The sequence below is a fragment of the Pogona vitticeps genome, chromosome 2 (genome assembly GCF_051106095.1).
Source record: "Pogona vitticeps strain Pit_001003342236 chromosome 2, PviZW2.1, whole genome shotgun sequence".
Taxonomy (NCBI): Eukaryota; Metazoa; Chordata; class Lepidosauria; order Squamata; family Agamidae; genus Pogona; species Pogona vitticeps.
The window spans coordinates 267,616,928-267,638,991 of NC_135784.1; the positions used below are offsets into that span (position 1 = coordinate 267,616,928).

Consider the following 22,064-nt stretch of genomic DNA (forward strand, 5'->3'; position numbering starts at 1 on the left):
GGATTCTGGCCAATATTTCCAAGCAATTTATAGGCATAGATGCAAATTTTAGACACAATTATTGTAACTTAAAAACAAATGCAATACTTCTTACCACAGTAGAATAATAAGGTGGCTTGTGCTTCTCCCCAGTCTGCAGTCCAAGTATTTACTGTTAGTGGGGAACTTCAAAGTCCTTGTCCTTCCTTTGTATTGCTTTTTCTCTTTAAAACAGACTTGGAATGGACAGCCTTTCAAGTACAGGACTATCCCCTGATAACCTTCCAAGTCTGTACAAAATGGCACATGGCCACTTTGAGATTCCTTCAAGCCTCCCAGATTCCCACCTAGGACCATATATTGATTAATTTGTGCCCAGAAGAGAGAAAGGACCAGGTGGAAGGTACAGATAAATCTCTATAGCTTGGTAAAAGGCAGTCACATTTTGATCTGAGTGCGTGCACTAGGCTGGGATGGAAGGAATCTATTGTGTTGTGTATCAGTCCCTCCCATGCAAGCAGCTGTCCTGTATGGAGATGGATTGTGCCCTTAGATTTGTTCACAGCTCTCAAATTCCAAGAACCCTGACTTGGCACTAGCTTCATTGAATATAACTGGAGTACTTCCAAATCACTTCAAAGCACTGTGTTTTCCTACCAGGTACTCAGCAAACAGTCAGTGCTGTAAAAATATACACCAGGGTCATTCCTTTCACAAGGCAGACCCGATCTGCGAGTGGGAAGAATGATCGTACAAACACTGCAAAAGAGGCAAAAATGCTGAAAGCTCTAAGGAGTGACTTGAAATATTCTGCACTTAGGAGGCTCTTCTGAGGCAGTTGTGCCAACATTTTTTTTTTAAAAAAACCCTCACACTTGAAAGCATTTACTTGAGGGCAAAAATCCAACTCTTGAGCCATTATCTTTGGTAGACAGTTCAAGCCAAGCCTCGAGTTGGTAGGTTCCTCAAATGTTTGTTTTGCTCTTAGGTAAATTAAAGGACTGTCCTTGTGGGGCGCAAGACACAGGGAAAGGAATAGATGGCTATCTGTATTGCCCTCTTAAAAGTATGTGCCGTGGGGGGGGAGGGGGGAGTGTATTCCTAGCACCCTGCCTTTACTGTGTAAATCAAACCTATCCACCAGTCCATTACAATCTAAACTCTTAGAGCCTAACGGACAAAGGGCTTAGTTGTTTAGACAGCAGCAACATCTGCTTACACTCAGCTCTGTTGTCACAGAGTGGCTGGTTAAAAGCTCAGCATTTCTCTCCTGCTCATTTCATGGTGTATTATGTTTCATGTGGGAATATCTGATCTCCAAGGCCTGACCAATACTTTAATCTAGGGGTTGTTACAGACTTCACTGATCATACTAAGAATCAGAGCATCACCTCCATAACAATCAAGGGACTTTAAAACCAGGCTTATTTGCTGGACAGTTGAAGCATTTCCTTTGGTCTCAAGATACCATTCTGAAAAGTATTAGCTTTCTTGTGCTGCCCTGAAGCTTAGAGCTGCTGTGTTAAACATTTTTCCAATTCTCTTAAAAACTGTTGGGGTGGGTGGGGGTTGAACCACACTCATACATAAAGTCCTCTAATGTTGCATGTGTGCACCAAAACTGATTTATTCCATTCAGATTACAACAATAGAGTCTCACTCCCCTTTTCATGTATTAATAGTACCATAAAATGTTCTGCATGTCAACATGATGTTGCTTTTTTTTTGCACATGCCTGAAAAAAGAAAGTAAGGTTACAGTTTGAAACTTTACGCAGATCTGTTTTCTCTCTCATAAGTACTAGAAAGAACTATTTATGTGTTTCTGTGCTATTGCCATGGTTTTGTGTAGGGGTGGAATTCTCAGCCAAGAAGGAGGCTTTTGCAGATGATAAAAATGTTCTCTCCCAACTTGCTTGCCTGCTCTGCATCACCTGGACTGCCAATTTCAAAACATAAACCAACACATGGTCAATGCAATTAATCCAACCTTGCTGTTCTTTCTTTAAAAAGCTTCTGTTTAGATGTACAGCCACAGAGAAAGCACAGGAGTCACTGGATCTGTGCATGACCGGGTCTTCCTAGGCTACTGATTGGTCAGTATGAATTTCCCTCTCAGGAAATCACTAGACCCTGGAGGGGTATATTTGCCTGTGGAACAAACTTCCTTTGTGTCCAGGTGATTGGAAAAGAGTGAAGACAAGACTGAACCAGCTGTAGAGCCCAGGTGGAAGGCCCCTTCGTCATCCATGCCACATATCTTAAAGATGGTAGGCTATTATGTATTAGAAATTGATAAATTTAGTTAAACATACAGTGATTTTTATGTAAAAAATGATTGACTATTTTTCTAACTTTCTCAATTACAATGACTTGGAAAATGGAGCTGAACTGGCTTTCTTGTCCACTGGTGAGGTAAAGGTTCCCCTTGACAATTTTTGTCCAGTCGTGTTCGACTCTAGGGGGCAGTGCTCATCCCCGTTTCCAAGCCATAGAGCCAGCGTTTTGTCCGAAGACAATCTTCTGTGGTCACATGGCCAGTGCGACTTAGACACGGAACGCTGTTTACCTTCCCACCAAGGTGGTCCCTATTAATCTACTCGCATTTGCATGCTTTCAAACCGCTAGGTTGGTGGGAGCTGGGACAAGTGACGGGCGCTCACTCCGTCGGGTGGATTTGATCTTACGACTGCTTGGTCGTCTGACCCTGCAGCACAGGCTTCTGCGGTTTAGCCCACAGCGCCACCACGTCTACTGGTATGTTGGCATAATTTCTGCACACAGTGCTACAGCACAGTGCAACATCTGTATATCTTAAAATAATGCATAAATCTAGGATTTTGGAGAAAAGTGACCCCTTATGCTTAGCCCCAGATTGGCTACTCCTCTGAACTGAACATGAGGAACCTGCTTGATAAAGAGTTTAAAGGACAATCTGGGAGGAATCTGCCCTTCTTTACAATTTATAATCTTAGCTTCGAAAGTGCCCAGGCCATTTTATTAAAAATGGAGATACTCATGGTGCTCTCTCTAAGATAAAATTACAGATAAAAATAGGTTTGCAGTCCCTCACAGGACTGGAAGTGCAAACATACTGGTTTGTCATAATCACATTATTCAGAATTAAGCGTCCAGGACAAGAGGCAAGCCAAGCAATCATGCAACAAATATATGAGGTCGTCTGGTGTCTCTGTAGTCTGTTTACTGATATGTGCAAATGTCTCTGTGTAGATCTTTAGATTACCTCTTTGGGTCTGCACTGAATTCCATGCCTTCTTCTGTTGCCAGCCTCCCTCCAGTCCTTCTTAAAGCTTCAGTCATGCCCTTCTATGGGTGTCACAATGGCAAAGGCGAACAGCTCAAGGTGAGGGTTCCTGGTTGTCAGGAACTGCACCAAACCTAGTGGCCAGATCACCTCTCTAGGCAGTTTACAATACTGCAATGTAAATATAAAACAAAATTCAATAATAATCAAATTAAAGCATCAAATAAAAAGAGAAACAAAACTTATAATAACTATATATAAAAATAGCTGATACAGAAGATGGTGGCAAAACAGAGATAATTATTTTAAAAATACCAGCATATCAGTAATCAAAAACAGAATAAGACCATAGTTAATATGGGGGTAAGCCTGATATAGGCCTTATATCAGCCTTATATCACTATACACTATATAGTGTATAGTGTATATAGTGTATACACTATACAGCACTATATAGTGTAACAGTGATGTCTGTAAGAATATTGACTTTTTCAGAATGGGCCTGATCATTGACTTCTTCAAGCAGAAGGGAATATAGCCCTCCTTCAAGGAGAAGTTTGTGATCTGAGTGGCCCATTTGACCATTTGTCAATTTCAGGAGCCAGAAAAGACATGGGTCAGATCCAGAGTTGGCGGCTTTAGAGAATGCAAGTGCCTTTTCAACATAATCAAGCATCAAATGTTTGAAGCAACCTAAAAATATTCAGTGTACATCTAAAAATGATTATAGAGTACTTATAGCAAGTATATTTTTTACTTGCTATAAGCATATTTTTTACAAATATATGTGTCATAGGGAACTAAGCTCAGCTTTAGATCATTGCTAAGTTTATATTGGGGTTACTTAAATTAATTGGGGGACCAAGTTTGGCTTTCGATCACTGCTGATCTACACCATGTACATTTGGACTTGCTGTTAGACCTAAAAGGATTTTCAAATCCTTGTATGGGTATGATTATTGAGGGTTGTAGTTCTTGGTTTACCATAGCACAGCTCCACAACCCCAAAGTAAAAGGGCTGGCGAGGGAAAAAATTCTAGGAAGTAATAATAGATATAAGACAGAATCTTTTTAGGGAGAAAAATGTTCTTGACAAGAGGGGTTGATTTATCAATACTTCTACACTTGCACCAAATAAGCTATCAGCTTTCTGTCTTTTATTTGTCAAATATACTAATAGTGCCTGAAATGTGTACATAGAGAGATTGATAGACTCACAGATATTGGCATATAGACACTTTATGGTTATTGACAGAGCTTAACTCTTTCCAAAGTTTTTCTAAAACTAATATTGACATTCTGTTTTGCACATTGACAGTCAGCATGATACACTGTAAGAGGCTTTCCCAGTTTCAGGGGTTCACAATGGCCTGAGAGCTTCCCTTGAATTCAAGAAGCCATTTGGCCACACTGAGAATTTCCCTTAAAGTGGAATGACTGCTGTAGCAACTCCATCCTGTCCCATCCCAATTTCTTTTGAATCACAGAGCAGACGTTTTAATTGAGGGTGATTCATTTTGAGGCTTCTGGGGACTGGATTTTGATGGCCAGTTTTGGCCACAATCTTATCCATACTTCCTGGGAAGTAAATGCCATCGAAGTGATGGCTTCAGTTATTTCTAAGTAGATAAACATAAGATGCACTCTGAAGGAAATTTGGAGAGGGTACTCTTAACAAAACCTGCACACAGCCCGGATCTGTAAGCTATATAATGTGGCCTTAAAAACAGAAACTTTAAACATATTTTGGGGGAAAAATAAATTAAAACCCAATATATTTCTTCCCATAATGAATATGCTTGGTATTATGCTGCGAAGTTGTCTGTAAATCCAGTAAGTTTTGCTACGGAAGCTACCCTAGATATGGCAATTGACATTAATTGTAGTAGGAATTAAACTTCTGAACTTTTCCAAAATGTTATATGATGGGAACACTGTACCATAGCAGAATGAGACATTGCATATCCTGCCCATCAGGCAACTGCAGATCAGATATTGGAAAAAGTTGCCTTAGGAAACAAACTGCAAAGCTGATGTTACCTCATTAATCTCTACATGCCACTGAGATGAATGAATGAATGCATGGCATTGTAGCATTGCCGGGTGACTAGTGGTGGACATAATACATAGCAGCAAGGCTACAGAAATGGAAACAAAGGGTCAGATTCATGCACTACACAATGGTCAATGATTCATTTTAAGAATATTGAAGAGTTATCAGTAAAGTACTTGTGATTTGTGCTACTCATTATGGAACGTCAGAACTAACCTTCAGAAAGTGTTGAATAACTTTATCTTGGATGAGTGGCTTTTACAGGGTGAGGATCATATTCAAATCTGCAGATCCAAGTCTGCTGATGTTTGTATTTCTGAACTTAAGTATTTATAGGGCTACAATATGGGAAAGGGAAGAAGCTGAGGTTGTAAATGATCATGCAGTCACTGCCAAACAATCAGATCCAGCATAGATATAAGAAGTGGATGGACAGGAGTAAAAAAAGAAAAGAAAAGTAAAAAACACTATTTCAATAGGAATTATTAGCCCCAACGGGCTACAGATTGCAAGCATTCTAGCACCTTAACAAAAACACTGTCCAGATATGGCAAGCAGTGTCTCTCCATATAAGTGATGTTTAACCTACAGTATTTTGGAGAGGGTTGCTCCCTCTCCCTCTCCCACAGGATCTGGTTTTGGAGGGTTCTTGAATCCATAACTAATATCTCAGCTATGACCCTGTCTGGCCATATATAATGTGGCTTCAGTAGACCATGTTCTGCAAAGCTCCCACTTGGTGTATTGTAATGTGACCAGGAGTTATTTCTAAGGATTTCTATGTGGGGCTTCCTTTGAGGCTGCTACAGCAATTTTACCTGGTGTGGAACATAGAATTGTAGAGCTGAAATAGACCCCAAGAGTCACTGACCAGGGAATCCACTGCTAAAGCAGCCCTAATAGGTGGTTAGCTAAACTCTGCTTAAAACCTTCCAATGAAGGTTGATCTAACTAGGAAGTCTGTTCCACTGGTGGAGAGCTCTTTTTGTCAAGAGGTTCTTCCTGATGTTTATTCAGAATCTGATCTCTTGTAATTTGGATCTGTTACTTCAAGTCTTACTCAGAAGTCTGACTAGGGGAATTCTTCGAGTCCAAATATTCAGAATCCATGCATAATAAACATTGCAATTTATACTTGTCTGTAGCCTGCTTTCATGCATATACATTTCTGTATATCAGGCAAAATCCAAAGAAACAACACAAAACAATTTTTTTAAAAAAGACAAAAAAAGTGGCACCTTAAAGATTAACTATTATCTTTTAATGTGAGCTTTTGTGAGCAAGTCCCTTTGTGTGTATTTCTTGTTAAAAGTTGCATTGAAAAAGCAGACAAGTGCACCATTAGAACTTGGACAAACACATATACCAAAGGATAACTGCATTTTGTGTATTGGGGTGGGAAGTACCAGTGAGATAGATTCGTCTTCAAATGTGCACTGAGCAAACTTCCCTTCGATACTTAATTAGAGCTCCTCAGCAAAGGTAAATCATCAGCAGCCTGTATTTTATGCTATTGATCTAGTTTTTGTTTTGATTCCCTTGGCCTCTGTGAAGAAATATATAATTTAGTGCAGGTTTTGGATCAGACTCTTACAGAATCTGTCATGTTTTCCTTTCAGTTTTGTTTTATGCTTGAAGTATTTAATTTCTGTATTACTGTCGCCTATAGTGTGCTACATATGCACAAAGGTTTGCATTTTCATTAAACTAGTCATGGCACTTTGTTCACAGGCAAAGCAGTGAAAGCATGCCATAAAATGTAGTGAGAAAGTGATAATTGTGGAAGTAAATCAACATTAAAAAATATCATGCACACATTTTAATGTTGACATATGGCTTTTCACTTTCTTTTTGAACTGACAGTATTGTTTGTTTTGTGCATAGTAAATATTGTATATAGCACCAATCACCATGAAATTACTGTGTAGTCACTTGATCATTTAATTATCACATAGGTACATAATAACTCCATGGCTATTTAAACCCTTCTGATTGCTTTAATTATGCTCTGAGTTAATTGTTCCCATCTACCGACATGGATATGTGTCAAATAGTTTGATAAACAAGAGGCTCCCCCCCCCTTTCACAAAAATCAAGCATGAATGAAATGGAGGTTGGGAAATGGGGAAAAATAATCTCAGCTTTAATTATAGCATTTGGTATCTGATTACTATAATCTGTTTTACCTAAAGTATCATAATGTAGTTATGTTTTTCTAAGTGAAGTTGTCATGCATTGCAGTTTGTCACCAATATGTATGAAATGATACAGAGGATAATTTCATTTGCAGATATACAACTAATAATTCAGTTATAAAGTGGTCACAATACAGAGCTCCCTAAAAAGATGTATTCATAAAGCAAATATACCTGAGGCGGACTATTACGGTACTTCAAATATTGCTGGACTCCAACTACCATTATCTCTAATTAGTACAACCAGCAGAGTAGCATAGTGGGAATTGCAAAAGTTGTAGACCACAGTTGCCTACCCAATCATCTATTGATTCTGAATGCAGATTGAATACTTTCTTAGACATCGGGGCAGTCATATTAACATGTCATGGTAAGCCATGGTTCAGTGCAACATGCAGAAGCAGGAACAAGCCACAACAAGCCTTGAACTTATGTTTATCCCCCTTCTCTTTCTTCCCCAGCAGTCTCCATGTTTTGTTTTCCCTTATGGTTTTGAGTGTCACATATTGAGCTGCAAGCTGTGAATGGCACTAGTTATGGTTAATATTAAACAAGATAGCATACAAGACTAAAATTCAAATTGTGAAAACAAGGAGGTCAGGTGAGATGGCTGCAATGAAAGGACACCTAATATTGAGCATCTCAACTTCCTCTTTTATAGAGATATTTTTGGGTTGTAAATGCATTAATGCCTGTGGAACTCATTGATAAGACTTGATGTAATTATGTACAAAGAAAAGCAAAGGGCATCTGGGCAGATATAAACCATATGGAAAATAATGAATTTTGTGCAGTGATGACATCGTTAGCCAAGACCTGAGGCAGACAAGCAAAAGGGCTCAACCACTCATTCAGGTCAAAATGCACAATGCCTAGGGCTAGGCACACAAGGCTGAGGATCTCCACCCCCATTTTTCCCTATCCTTGGTTGTTAAACTGCAACAATATCAACTCAACCAACTAACAATTTGCTGCCTTTTCATGATATTCAAAATATACTGCCTGAGTCAACTGATGATTGCTACATGAAAGTGTAGCAATGATATTGTACAGGCAGAACAAATCAACATTCTACAAATGATGGCAGACCAAACAAAAATTATAACTTTTAAACTGGCCACCCCTTACGCTCAGCACACCTTGTGCTCACTACTATTTACACTTGTTAAAAAACAGCCATGACAATTGGCTGTTTTGGGATAAGAGTGTTTGGGTAAGAAGTGGTTAACTGATGAAAAAAGGACTCAGCTTCTAGAATTTCCCCTTTCTTGGTGTCTCAGTGAATAGTAGTGAATACAAGAGGGTATCCTGTAAACCATCTTGATTGCTACCCTTGGTGATGACAACATTCAGGCTGCCTTTTGCTTTCTAAAGCTTGGCATCTTCCTTCCTGCTAGCAACATGGGAAAGATATTGTAAAGCAATATTGGGCTATTTCCTTGCATTTTGAATTATGGATACAGAAGCACAGTATCCCACATTTGCAAACTGGAGGATTTTTTAATATTTGAATTTATTCTCTTTAATGGTCATTGTTATCTCCAACATCTGTTTCTCTGTAAGCCTGTTCAGCATTTGTGTATACACTTACAATGTGTAAGGCTAAATGTGGCTGCAATCCTGTTGTTTAGTCTGATAAACTGCAACTAATGTTAGTGTCCATTTATTTATTTTATTTATTTGTTATATTTATATCCCGCCCATCTGGTCATTCGACTACTCTTTGAGTTAGTGGGGATTTGTTAAGTGAACTCTAAGTTCCATTGATTCAATGGGCTTGCCCTAGTTGCAACTTCCTGTGCTAAGCAACAAGATGTCAGTGTGTGAGCAGAACACGGCCTTTTACTGAATCACTCTTATTTCCATATTATATTTGTATATATTCATATAAAATATTTTTTATGTTCCAGAGAAATTCATGCATGTCTTTTGGCCTTAAATGTTTAAAAATGCATGTCTTCTAAAGTTACATTACTCAGCAAGAGAGTCCGTATGAGAGCTTGGAACACACACACAAACACACACACACCATCTTTTCATTATCAGAATTTCCCAACATAGGAAATTCAATGAATAGTAAAGTTAGTGGGGAACTGATGCAACTTCTGATACATACAGGAGCAAATGTATGTTTGCTACCATGTAAATATAAAACCGTTATGAGCTTAAATTGATTGAGGGCATTGATGGCTTCGGATTGGGTGAGAGGGCACCCCACTGAAATTTTGGGTGAGGTACTCCCCATCCCAACCCACAAGCTGCCCCTAGTTGGGGAGTTTTCTATATTTTATACGATTTTACTTCAGATTTTGCTCATCTCTTTACCCTCACATCCTTGTTCCATTCTCTAATGGGAGTTTTCCATCAGATTATAAAATAAGAAGATAAGTCTAGGACGGCTCTTTCACTGCCTTCTTTTATGTTGTCTACTCTTAGTTTGAACTTATTTGGAAGAAATCTGAGACAAATATTGCAAAATATCACACACAAAAATAAAATTCAAATAATGTTAGAGTTGAAAAAATATTGAAAAAGATTATATTATTAAAAGCTTCCAGGGAACACCTATCATATTTTAAAAATCATTGGCAGCTATGATTTATCCAAGCCAACTTGAAGCTACGTCCAATAAACTTTTAGTTGGGATTAGGTCTCAATGAAAATTTCTGAGTGGAAATTCACAGGATTGCACTGTTAGAAACATCCAAAGATAGAAAGATACAGGACAATAATGGCTATAAAAGAGGAACAACTATCTCAGAAACACCCTGCTGAGGAACACAAAGAGAAAGAATAGTTTGCTCTTTACTAGTATAACAAGTTTTGAAAGAAATCAAGTATCACTGTGTTAAATACTGATTAGCAGCAATTCGTATGCAAAATATTTCAGACCATGTCTGAAACCTGTTTTCTGTAACTGTTCACTGAAATAATGTTCACCTCAGTGTTCATGAATTACTGTGCTAGTGAGGTAGGTGTCACCAACTCCACGCTTGGCCAGTGAAGGAAATATGGGCAGAACATCCAACAGTTGCTAGTCTCATTAAGGTCCTAGTGCAACTGATTTGTGCTGCCTGCACTCTTTCACAATTTAAAAGAGCTCTTATCCTAGTGATGCTACGTGCATGTCAGAGTGCGGAAGGAGTGGGTCAAAATGTACTATGTTTTCTTGGCCAATGTTGTCTCTGCTTCAGTTTGGGAAGCAGAAATATTTGGACGCTGGATTTTAGAATGACCACACATCCTTTCCCAGTTCTTGATCACTGCAAATCTTTCCAGAGATTCCACAATGTGAAAGGAACAAAGGTTGATTTTACTGCATGCATATGTAAGAGCATAACATTCACACGTAATAGCATTTTTCACATTGTTTTTATTTATTTATTTAACTTACCCACTCTACCCGAAGATCTCTGGAAATGTCTGTTGGAAATGTGTGTGTTCCAGCAGGTAGCCATGTTAGTCTGTTGTAATGTAGGTAGCCATGTTAGTCTGTTGTAATGAAACACACACACACACACACACACACACACACACACACACACACACACACACACACACACACCCTCAGGCAGGCAAGAACGTAGAGTATTATGACAGCTCTGAATGGTTCATGTTTCTGAATGCACGATTCAGTGGGTTTTGTCCCTGAAACATATTCATCTAAGGTTCAAAAATGTGTCATCCTTCAGATGCTTTTGGACTGAATTTCCCATCATTCTTCATCATAGGCTAGACTGGCTGGGGCTGAAAGAAGTTGTGGTCTAACAACATCTGTAGGGCTATCAATTCTTTAGCACTGGTGAGAGGTAGTGGTGATGCACTGGGAGGTGCACTTTTAAAATGCATATAGCAAGCACAAATTTGAAGTTTGCACACTTTTACAGTTTGAAAGAGATAACAACCAGAAGAACAGCACAAATGTATCCACACTGGGTTTTATATATCAATATCTCAATACAGTTTTCACACTCTCAAAAAATTTACACTGAACCAGGCACCAGAAGAAGAGTCCCACAAATAGGCAGTAGAGAAGGGCAGAGAAAGCCAAGTTGTGTAATACAAAGTGTGAAACATCCCTGTGTTTAGAAGGGAATGGCTCTTAAGATGAAGCAATTCAAAACAGTGTCAGAGAATGGGCTTTTGACATCACAAGGGATGGTGCTTGTTAATAGCTATATTTATTAATTTTTTTTCATTTGAACACCAACGGGGATTAAGCACTGCATCTGCATCCATTTTTGTAGTATAGCAAGCGAGTGTGCCTGACTTTTTGGATATCACTTGTACTGTAGTATGAAAAATATGCATAATGTGGTGACACAGAAAAATAACAATATTTTCTAGGTGGTCAGATTTTATGTTACGGTTTTGTATCTTATTTAAAATAATGTGGTTGCCACTGGTCATCTTGGAACAACTAATTCACGTTCCTTGTTCTCTCCCTCCCAATGATGAGGTGTTCTTGTACCATCGGGTGAAGCAAGTGTGCCTAATATCAACTGACAAATGTTAGAGGGCATGTCACTGTGAGGAGTTCAGCTGCCTCTTGAGCTGCAAATTACCACAACTGGTCTCCACCAGTCTAGCTGACAGAGATCTCTCCATGTCACAGGCCAAAGCAGAGTTGCTCTTATGCTGCATAACCAGGTTGGATTTAGTGAAGGTTTATTATTTCTGTTCTCTATATTGCACCAAACATTGGATTCAGATTCTACTGATGTTACCTCTGCTGCTAACAAACAGCAGAAAGGGGATAGACGGGGAAAGATGGTGGCCTACAGAGTGTGGGGATGGGTGAATCTCTCAGTTTTGCTTTCTCTCTAGCTTAAAAATTTAAAATATTATGTTTTTTTTTCATTTCATTCAAGAAGAAACCTATGGATTACATCATGTTTTTAAACAACAACAAACTAAACATAATTCTCATTAATTTGCACTGGCCAGATTTAGTAGGCGCAGCTATTCTCCATGTGGAGATGAACAGGTTATAACCATATGTCATGTAGCTGTTAAAGATGAGGAGCCTCTCAGAAGAAGAGAGGTGGTGATCCTATTACACCATCACAAATATGGTTAAACACAAGAGATTCAAAGCCAATTTTAAAAGAGTTGAACACTGAAAGACCTCTGCCTGCATGACTGAATCAGCAAGTTTAACTTTCTCCCCATTATTGTAATGATGGTGATGATGGTGATAAAAATAAGATCTTTTTACTGAACTGACAAATGCATTTGGTACTATGGAAATTTGCGCTCAGAAAATAAATCAAACAAAATCTGCATCTATCTGTAACAAAGATAACAACCAGATGCAATGCATAACAGCAATGTGTAAACCTGGAAAGTGCCAGTAGCCTGATATATGAAGCATGGATATATGGAGCAGCAATAGGCCCCTTATGATATGTCAGAGACATGGGGTGGTATGAAAAGAAGGGGAATAATGGGTAACAAGAGATGTCTACAAATCATGTGGGGATAAAGAGTGAGGTAAATAGATGTCATGATTCACAGTTATTTGGGACAGGCTGAACAATGTTTTGAGGTAAAGTGTGGGCTGATTCAATTTTCAGGTGAAACTAAATGTAGTGTTAAGGCAGAATAGGGTGAGGCAGGCATTTTGAGTGAGGCAGCCAACCTCAGGAAGCAGTTATCAATAAGCAGATTCAATGGCAGTACCATATTTTCCTGTTTATAAGATACCCCCATTTATAATACCCCCCCACTTCTTTAACCTCAAAATTAAGAAAACATAATTTTGAGTATTCAGCCTCTGGACTCAGAACACTCAGACATTAGGACTCCCTGTTGAATCTGAGCCTACAGTCTCCACCTCCAACGAGGTATGTTCCAATTGATTTGTTCAACATTAGCTGACATTATTTCCATAACGTTCATGATTGGAGGAAGCGAAGTCTCCTGACTGTAGGAAGCTAAGCCTTGTGACTGAAGAAAGCCTGTTTGCAGAGTCAAGGTACGGGCCCGTTTGTTCTCTCCGTGTTCTCAGCTTACTTCTGTGTAAAAGACTCCCCTCAATTTTTAGTGTAATGATTTTAGGAAGCGGTAGCATCTTATACATGGAAAAATACGGTAATTTGATACATATTGGTTGCATTTTTACTGTCATGAAGGGGAAAGACACTTGTGAGATTTTGTTCCTCTAATGCCAAAAGAATGTGACTGCCAGAGGGTATTATTTGTCCTGAGCATGGAGTGGAGCACTATCTGCTGCTCTGCCTCAGGCTGCAACATGTCTTGGGCTGCCTCTGGGACCCAGAGGAACAAAGAGGAAAGCAGAAAGATAAAAGAAGGCAATCGTCATTCCAAGTGGGGGGCCTGGGAATTTATAGCACAAGGCAAGACCTGAGTCAAAATATAACAAAACTGAAAGGTGGGCAGAATCAAAGTTCAGGTATTGTCAGGGCTGCAACCAGAATTCAATGGCAGCACAAGTTCTATTTAGGCATTCTTAAAGTGAGGTGAGTGCAGTGGCCCCACCCTGCCTGTTGTTGCTTTCAGCACACAAAAGGCTCCCTCCCTCCCTCCCTCCCTCCCTCTCTCTCTCTCTCTCTCTCTCTTTGTAGGTTTGTAACAGTTTGTTTTTTGGACACACATATGTTTCTCAGGCGCCCACTCAGGAGAGGAGAAGGGTCAGGGAAACCCAGGACACTGCCTCTGAGTGGCAGGAGGTAGGGTAAGGAAGCCGTGAAACACCTGTGCATCCAAAAAACTAAATCACTGCAAACCACTGAGCTGGCAGTTCATGCCCACCTCTAGTTTGGAACCACTGCTGTACAGAATACACAGTTTTAAGAATGCCTAAAGAGAACTGCAGTCAAGATATTCTGGAGAGAACAACTGGTCACTTTGCCTGAAACATCTTTTTGCCTATCAAACCACAGCCAGCCAGCATAGAGTGCTGGATCTAAACAAAAGAGATCCAGGTTCAAATTACCACTTGTTTGGGTAAATGTAATGGGCTACTCAGTCCCTCCCAGCCCAACTTGCCTCACTGGATCTTTTGAGAAGACCCAGTTTCCTCAGAGTGTGGTAAACATTGCACCAGAAAGTGAATGGCCAACTGCACGTCAGCAAGAAGGGGAAGCACAGTCAGTTTCAAAGCCTCCTTAGAAACCAATGAGCCTTAAGGCTAAGCTCAGTGTATGCTAGGCCTACATACCTTTAACAATGATTGGGAGAGAAAACAGGCATATGAGGTGGAGGGAAAGATAGTGATGAAGAAGGGAAGAGAAAGAGCGATGATAATATTTCACAGAAAGTATCCATTGTTTAAAGCTCACTCTAGGAAACCTAAGATGGATTTTTTTTTAAAAAAAGTCCTATATACTAATAAAAGTATTAAAGATAACATCTGTGAGGCATACTACATCTTCAGATCATGTAAACCCCACTTCATAAAAAGCTTTTCCGAGCTTTTTCTTCTTTCCTACTGATAGAAGCCATTGAAAAGGACTTGTGTCAAGTTGTCATGAGACACAAAGCAGAATAAGCACATTTTGCCCTTTCACCTCACAGTTTGTAAACAGAGATTAAATTCACACTCTGTTGTCTACACCTATAAACATTGTCTGGGGACATAAAATGTCTTGAAATACACTGTCTGTTTAGAATAAGATGGAAGCATCTTTTGTAAACATAGTGAATAAGGCAGGCATACACACACACACACACACACACACACACACACACACACACACACACACACAGAGAGAGAGAGAGAGAGAGAGAGAGAGAGAGAGAGAGAGAGAGAGAGAGAGAGAGAGAGAGAGAGAGAGATGTCCCTGTGGTACTGCACAAAATGTCTACTGCTTACATGTGCAGCCTAAATTGCATAGTATGCAAACTGGATGACCCCAATCTTTTTCTACCAATATATTTCAACCTGGCATCATTTATATCCTAACCACTGATCTGAGACAACCAGTATAGTATAAAGGTTATACGTAGTGTTGGACTTGGAAAAGAGAGACCCAGATGCAAATCCTGGTTTAGTTACAAAGTTAACCTGGATACCCTTGGGCAGAGCAGTACCTGTCAGCCAAACCTACCTTACAGAGTTTTTTCAGATATAAGATTGGGATTGGAGAGCCATGTGAAGAAGCCCAAATACATTGCTGGTATATTTAAACAAAAAAGTAACTATGTTTTGCCTCACACAGGGACTTCTGGTGAGATGGCTGATGTTTTTTGCCATCAGTTTTTATTGATGGCAGCAAATATGTCAACAAATTTCAGTTCACATCCATGAGAATATTACATGCTATCAATAAAGGTGGAGAATGAGACGTGACTAAGGACAATGGGATATTGGGACAAGTGTTATGTGTGTATTGGTATTGGGGCGGGCTATTCTTGAAGACGAAGTCTGGAAATCCTTTACATATGTAGTGGGAAGCGAGGGGATGGTAGTCTGAGTGTGGAGAAAAGTTAACTGTTAACAAAAACTGGGTCAAAGTACTAACAAATACAAAAACAAGAATTGGATTGTGTTCCATGAATGTCCCCATTGAAATAAATGTCTTACTCTTAAAGGTTCCACAAAACTTTTGGTTTTGATGAACTGACCAACGTGGTGGCGAAAGCATAAAGTGTCATAGTCAAAATGACAGATGTTAAGAAGTAAGGACTTTGTCTAAGTTTCCTAGCTGCTTTCTGTCACAAGTATGGTCTCACTCAGTCAGCACAACACAAATTCTTATCAAAATGAGAAGTGAAGTATTGCCAAGTCCTTACTTTTATGGTGCTGAAGATTGGATTTTTTCTAGAAAAACTTGTGAGGGCAGAAAGCACCGGATGTCCATGATGTGAATTTCTTGATAGAAGTGTATAGAATGAATTGCTGTATCCTGTATTGTACGCTGAAGGACTGAATGGGATGATATAAAGAACAAACTCGAAATACAACTATTATGGAGCAATTAAGAACAAAACCAAGATTGAATTGTTTTTGAATTGGCATCTGAACTTCATTTAAATAAAGCCGTTCTCATATTTAAATGCTGCATTACACTCTGAAATGAAAGTACTTAGCATGCTGCTGATTCTTACTGATTAGAGTTTCATTTCAGGGAGAGTGGAAAGGAGGAGAGCAGGAATGGGGAACATTCCTTGCTTGAAGAAAACCTGCAAATGCTATTTAAGACAGAGAGAGAGAAAGAGAAGGAGGGGGGTTATTAAATATGTGTGCATACACTCCCTCCACCATGATCCCAGGCACCCCTAAAATGCCACATTGTTAAAAGAGGTCTCTTTAGTCTTAAGCTGAAAGCCAATACACCTTGATTAAGAAGCTATTAATATTACTTGGGGAGAAGCTAATCTGTCATGTAACAGTCTGTAGGATCCGCAAAAAAGTCAGGAAGATATTACAACACAGCATGAGCTACTCTCTGATCTTCTAAATACCTGGCCTGCATTTGCTTCTACAGCTTCAGTCTTATCTAACCTTCTTTATGCTCACCTGTAAGTTTATATTAAAGCCCCAGTCAGCGGCGCAGATTTTTACACCCAGGGGATTTCCTCAGTGGAGAAATTAGCCATAGAACGTACATGCATTTGCACTTTAAATTCCTTCCTGCCACAAGACCTGACTTGCCACTTGCAAGTCGAAAAGAAACATTGCTGGGAGTCGTTGTGGTGGGGAAACTATAAATACGTGGTTTTTAAATCAAAATGCAAATGTCACAAACTCGCTGCTTCCTTGCCTGTATGTATTAAAGGACCTCTGAGAGGCCTTGAGCTTCTCATTGAGGTGACAAGGTGCTCTGTACATACCTAGGTGGTTGTTGCTTTTACCTTTTCCTTCTTCAACAGACCACACAGGAAACAAAAGTCAAAGAGAAGCTAAAGATTGTTAACTCACCGTGCATGTGTTACCGAGACCTGTGGCTTATTACACAGTGGACAAAGATATTAGAAAGACCCATGCATGATTCAATGGAACAATATCTGTTTTGACTACAGAAGGTCCTATGTTCCCTCCTGGATAGCGTGAATCTAAAAAAGAAGAAGAAGGTTCTTAATGGCTGCTGAAAACATCCTTAAAGCTAGCTCAATAGACAGAACATTGCAGAAAATTTGTTTGTTTGTTTGTTTGTTTGTTTATACATACCCCACTCATTTAGGTTTGTCTACTCTGGGCGGCTAACAATAAAAAAACATCATAAAAACAATATAATAAAATAGAGAACAACTCCTCAGTTTCCAGAACTTTGGCTGCACTCATGACAAGACTGTTTGGCCATGTTCTGGAGGGTTTTTCCCCCTAACATTTCACTAGTCTTTGTGGCCAGCATCTTCAGAGGACAGGAGTTGCCCTTGACAAGCCATAAACATTGTCCGCCCAGGAAACTGCTGGGTTCAGGTAGCTGGCTCAAGGGTGACTCAGCCTTCCATTCTTCTGAGGTCAGTAAATCGAGTACTCAGCTAGAAGGGGGGGGGGAGAGGCAAATGTGTAGCCTGCATAATTAATTTGTAATTAAACAGCATGAAGAGAGCTTTAATAACTGTGTAGTGGTATATAAGCAGCACACTCTGCTTTGCTTTTGCTTTTTTTAAAATAACTGCAGAGCTGGAAGTATCATGGATGTAAACCATCATCTGCTGTCAAGTCCATTCTGAATTACGGTAACTCTTGTCAGGTAGGTAGAGTACTCGGAAGTGGTTTACCATTCTCTTCTTCTGGGAGTGCCCTGGAACTGTGCAGCTTGTCCAAAGTCACACAGATTGGCTCTTCTCCCTGGAGGCAAAGTGAAGGATTGAACATAAGACTGATACCTAACTCACTGAGCTACCCAGCCAGTGTAAGATACAGGGTGATAATTATCCACAATCAAGTCATGCAAATTTGGGTCCTTTTTTTTTAAAGCAACAACACACATTGATTTTAAGAGAGACATTAAGCACTTCTGAAGTCCAGATGGTAACCCCAGGCCTGGCAGATTTTAATATCCAGGAAGGGCATGGATCCAAAGAGCAGGTGGCTGAGTCTCAAACCTCCAAGTAACTTGTCCACATCATCAGGCTGTACAAGCTGAAATCTGTCCAAAACAAGATGACTAGACTGAACCCTGGCTACATCCATCTCTGACACTGTCAAAACAATGGCGTCCAGGTCAGAACAAATGTGAATGATTTTGTCCACAAAATGCAATGCAAATTAGTCACAGCAAGCCTTCAAGGTTTCCAGTGCGATTTCCCATGTCTACAGCCAGCCAGCTTTTTGCTACTGAGAAGACTCTGTGGCCCAATATTGAACTAATTCAAAGGCGGCAGGGATGTAAGATTTACTCTGATCTAAATCAAACATGCTTACAAATACATCACACTTGCTTTGTGACAAAGCAAGTGCTGTGATATAGGAGGCAAAGGATTATGGAAGAAGAAAACATAATTTTCCCCGCTGTAGCTAAAGTGATAGTAAATGAGAGGACTTCATTAGCTCCCAGGGTGTTATCATAGGAGCATTATTCAGTACTACTGCCCAAGCACTAGCACAGCTAAAAAACAATCACCATTTTGTTTACCTTTGATTTGATCTGATTTTATATGTAGCCCAAATTTCTCCCCTAGAAAAGGACACAAGGGAGCAAATGATAACATAAGTAAAACAACGAGCATTAAAAATGTAAAATGAATTATTTAAAACTGGAGACAACAAAACATGACACAATTTAAAATAAACCAATAAGGGGTGGGGAGTCCTCTTCTTGTCGGGATTAGGAGTTCTTTTTGCAGCACCCCAGTTTTAACTGCCAAAGGTGTAATAAAAAAGCTCTCTCCTGCTGGTGGAAGGTTGACAACTGGGAGGGGGGGAGGTGTCCCCCTAGCTTCTCTTCACAGGGTGCCCCATAGCCCCAGAATGGTCACAAAGAAGGCCTGCTCTTACCTCTCCATCAAATGTGTATCTCAAGATGGCAGGATTAAAATAAAAGACACCCTGGAAGATATCAAACATTAGGCAGAGCAATACAGGAGAATACAGTTCTCCAGGTAATCCTGGACTGAAATCATACAGGTCATAAATAGCACTGAAAATAGACTGGCAGCTAATGAAACTGTTGTAACAAGGGAATTATAGGCTCCCAGTAACTGGAGCTCATCAGCAATCTGGCCATAGAATTTTGGACTAGCTGCAGGACTGTCATAGGCAGTCCCACATAAAGTGCTTTATAGTACTCTGAATAGGGTGTAACTTAGATATGTATCACTGTGACTAGCAGATACCTCCTATAATAGGTGCAGTTGGCATGCTTGATGCTTTCACATGTTCCTGACCACTGCAGAAACCTCAGCATCCAGATTTAGGGGTAAATTTAGGAATGTCTTTAGATTCCAGACTGAATGTTCAAGAGTAGAGATGGGGATGAATATAAAAACGGATCTACTTCTGCTTCATTGACTATGCGAAAGCCTTTGACTGTGTGGACCACAGCAAACTATGGCAAGTTCTTAAAGAAATGGGAGTGCCTGACCACTTTATCTGTCTCCTGAGAAACCTATATGTGGGACAGGAAGCAACAGTTAGAACTGGTCATGGAACAACTGAGTGGTTCAAAATTGGGAAAGGAGTACGGCAAGGCTGTATATTGTCCCCCAGCTTATTTAACTTATATGCAGAATACATCATGCAGAAGGCTGGACTGGAAGAAACCCAAGCCGGAATTAAGATTGCCGGAAGAAATATCAACAACCTCCGATATGCAGATGATACCACTCTGATGGCAGAAAGTGAGGAGGAATTAAAGAACCTTGTAATGAGAGTGAAAGAGGAGAGTGCAAAAAACGGTCTGAAACTCAACATCAAAAAAACTAAGATCATGGCCACTGGTCCCATCACCTCCTGGGAAATAGAAGGGGAAGATATGGAGGCAGTGTCAAATTTTATCTTCCTGGGCTCCATGATTACTTCAGATGGAGACAGCAGCCCTGAAATTAAAAGGCGCCTTCTTCTTGGGAGGAAAGCGATGACAAATCTTGACAGCATCTTGAAAAGCAGAGACATCACCTTGCCAACAAAAGTCCGAATAGTCAAAGCTATGGTTTTTCCTGTCGTGATGTATGGAAGTGAGAGCTGGACCATAAAGAAAGCAGACCGCCGAAGAATTGATGCCTTTGAATTGTGGTGCTGGAGGAGGCTCTTGAGAATCCCCTGGACTGCAAGGAGAACAAACCTATCAGTTCTAAAGGAAATCAACCCTGAATGCTCACTTGAAGGACAGATCCTGAAGCTGAGGCTCCAGTACTTTGGCCATCTCATGAGAAGAAAAGAGTCCTTGGAAAAAACCTTGATGTTAGGAAGGTGTGACGGCAAGAGAAGAAGGGGACGACCAAGGATGAGATGGCTGGACAGTGTCTGCGAAGCAACCAACATGAACCTGACACAACTCCGGGAGGCAGTAGAAGACAGGAGGGCCTGGCGTGCTCTGGTCCATGGGGTCACGAAGAGTCGGACACGACTAAACGACTAAACACATAAAAACGGATCGCTTTTTCCGATGAATATAGCCAATTTGTTAAATATTCGTTGATCCGTATTTGTGGGTTCCAGAAGCCCCCACGAATATGAAGGGACAAATATTTACCTGTTTTTATTTGCCCTTCATATTAAAAAAACAAAACAACCACACAATTCTGCCTTCCAGCTGCCGATCACCTGATCAGTGGCAGAAAGGCAGCCACCACCCCACACAGCCACCCAATGCCACAGCCTACCCCCACCCCCTTCCTTTCCCTACCTTAGGCGCAACGCCACCCCACCCCCACCGACACCCTCTTACCTTAATTGCTGCTGCCAAGGTCTTTGGTCTCTGAGCCATGCATGTAAAAATGGAGACTGGCTGCCCTTTGCAAAGATGGTGGCTGCAGCTTTATGTAGGGTAGGGAAGCTGCAGCTGCCATCTTTGCAAAGGGCAGCCAGAGACCTGGTTAGAGACCTGGCAGCAGCTATTAAGGTAAGGGGGGTGTCAGTGGGAGTGGGGTGGGAGCTAATGTAGGGAAAGGAAGGGAGTGTGGGGGTAGGCTGTTGGGGTGGCTGGCTGTGTGTGTGGAGGTGGCTGCCTATCAGCTTCTGATCAACAATTTAATTATTTAATTGTTATAAATTTTTTAAGAACTTGTTATCCTTATGTTGTAAGCTGCCTAGAGTGGTCAAAATGACTAGATAGGCGGGGTATAAATACAATTAACAACAACAACAACAACAACAACAACAACAACAACAACAACAACAACAACAACAACAACAACAACAACAACAACAACAACAATAATAACTGATCCGCGGCCGGTAAGCAGAATGGGCTTCTGTGACATGTGGTAAACTCTCCTGGGGGGGACCCAATTTGTGGGTGAATAACGCGGATGTCCGATATCCAATCTTCACCAAAGTTGACAGGCATGTTGGGGAAAGACATAGGAAGCTCCTTTGTGATTCTGGAGTCTCTAAATACCTGGGGGAGCTTTCTGGGGGGGGGTCCTTTGTGACTATATAACTTTGGGGTCTGCGATCCAATGTTCACCAAGCTTTTAGGTGTTGTAGAAATTTGTCT

At 40.3% G+C, this 22,064-nt stretch overlaps 1 long non-coding RNA gene across 1 annotated transcript in view; it reads left to right on the forward strand.

Moving 5' to 3' along the window:
* The first annotated feature begins 1,888 nt into the window (after window positions 1-1,888).
* The window catches only part of LOC140704215 (uncharacterized), a 140,128-nt gene continuing 119,952 nt past the window's right edge, over window positions 1,889-22,064 (forward strand). Inside the window, exon 1 of the long non-coding RNA XR_012083344.2 lies at window positions 1,889-2,248. This is a non-coding gene — a long non-coding RNA (uncharacterized LOC140704215). The remainder of the gene's footprint in view (window positions 2,249-22,064) is intronic.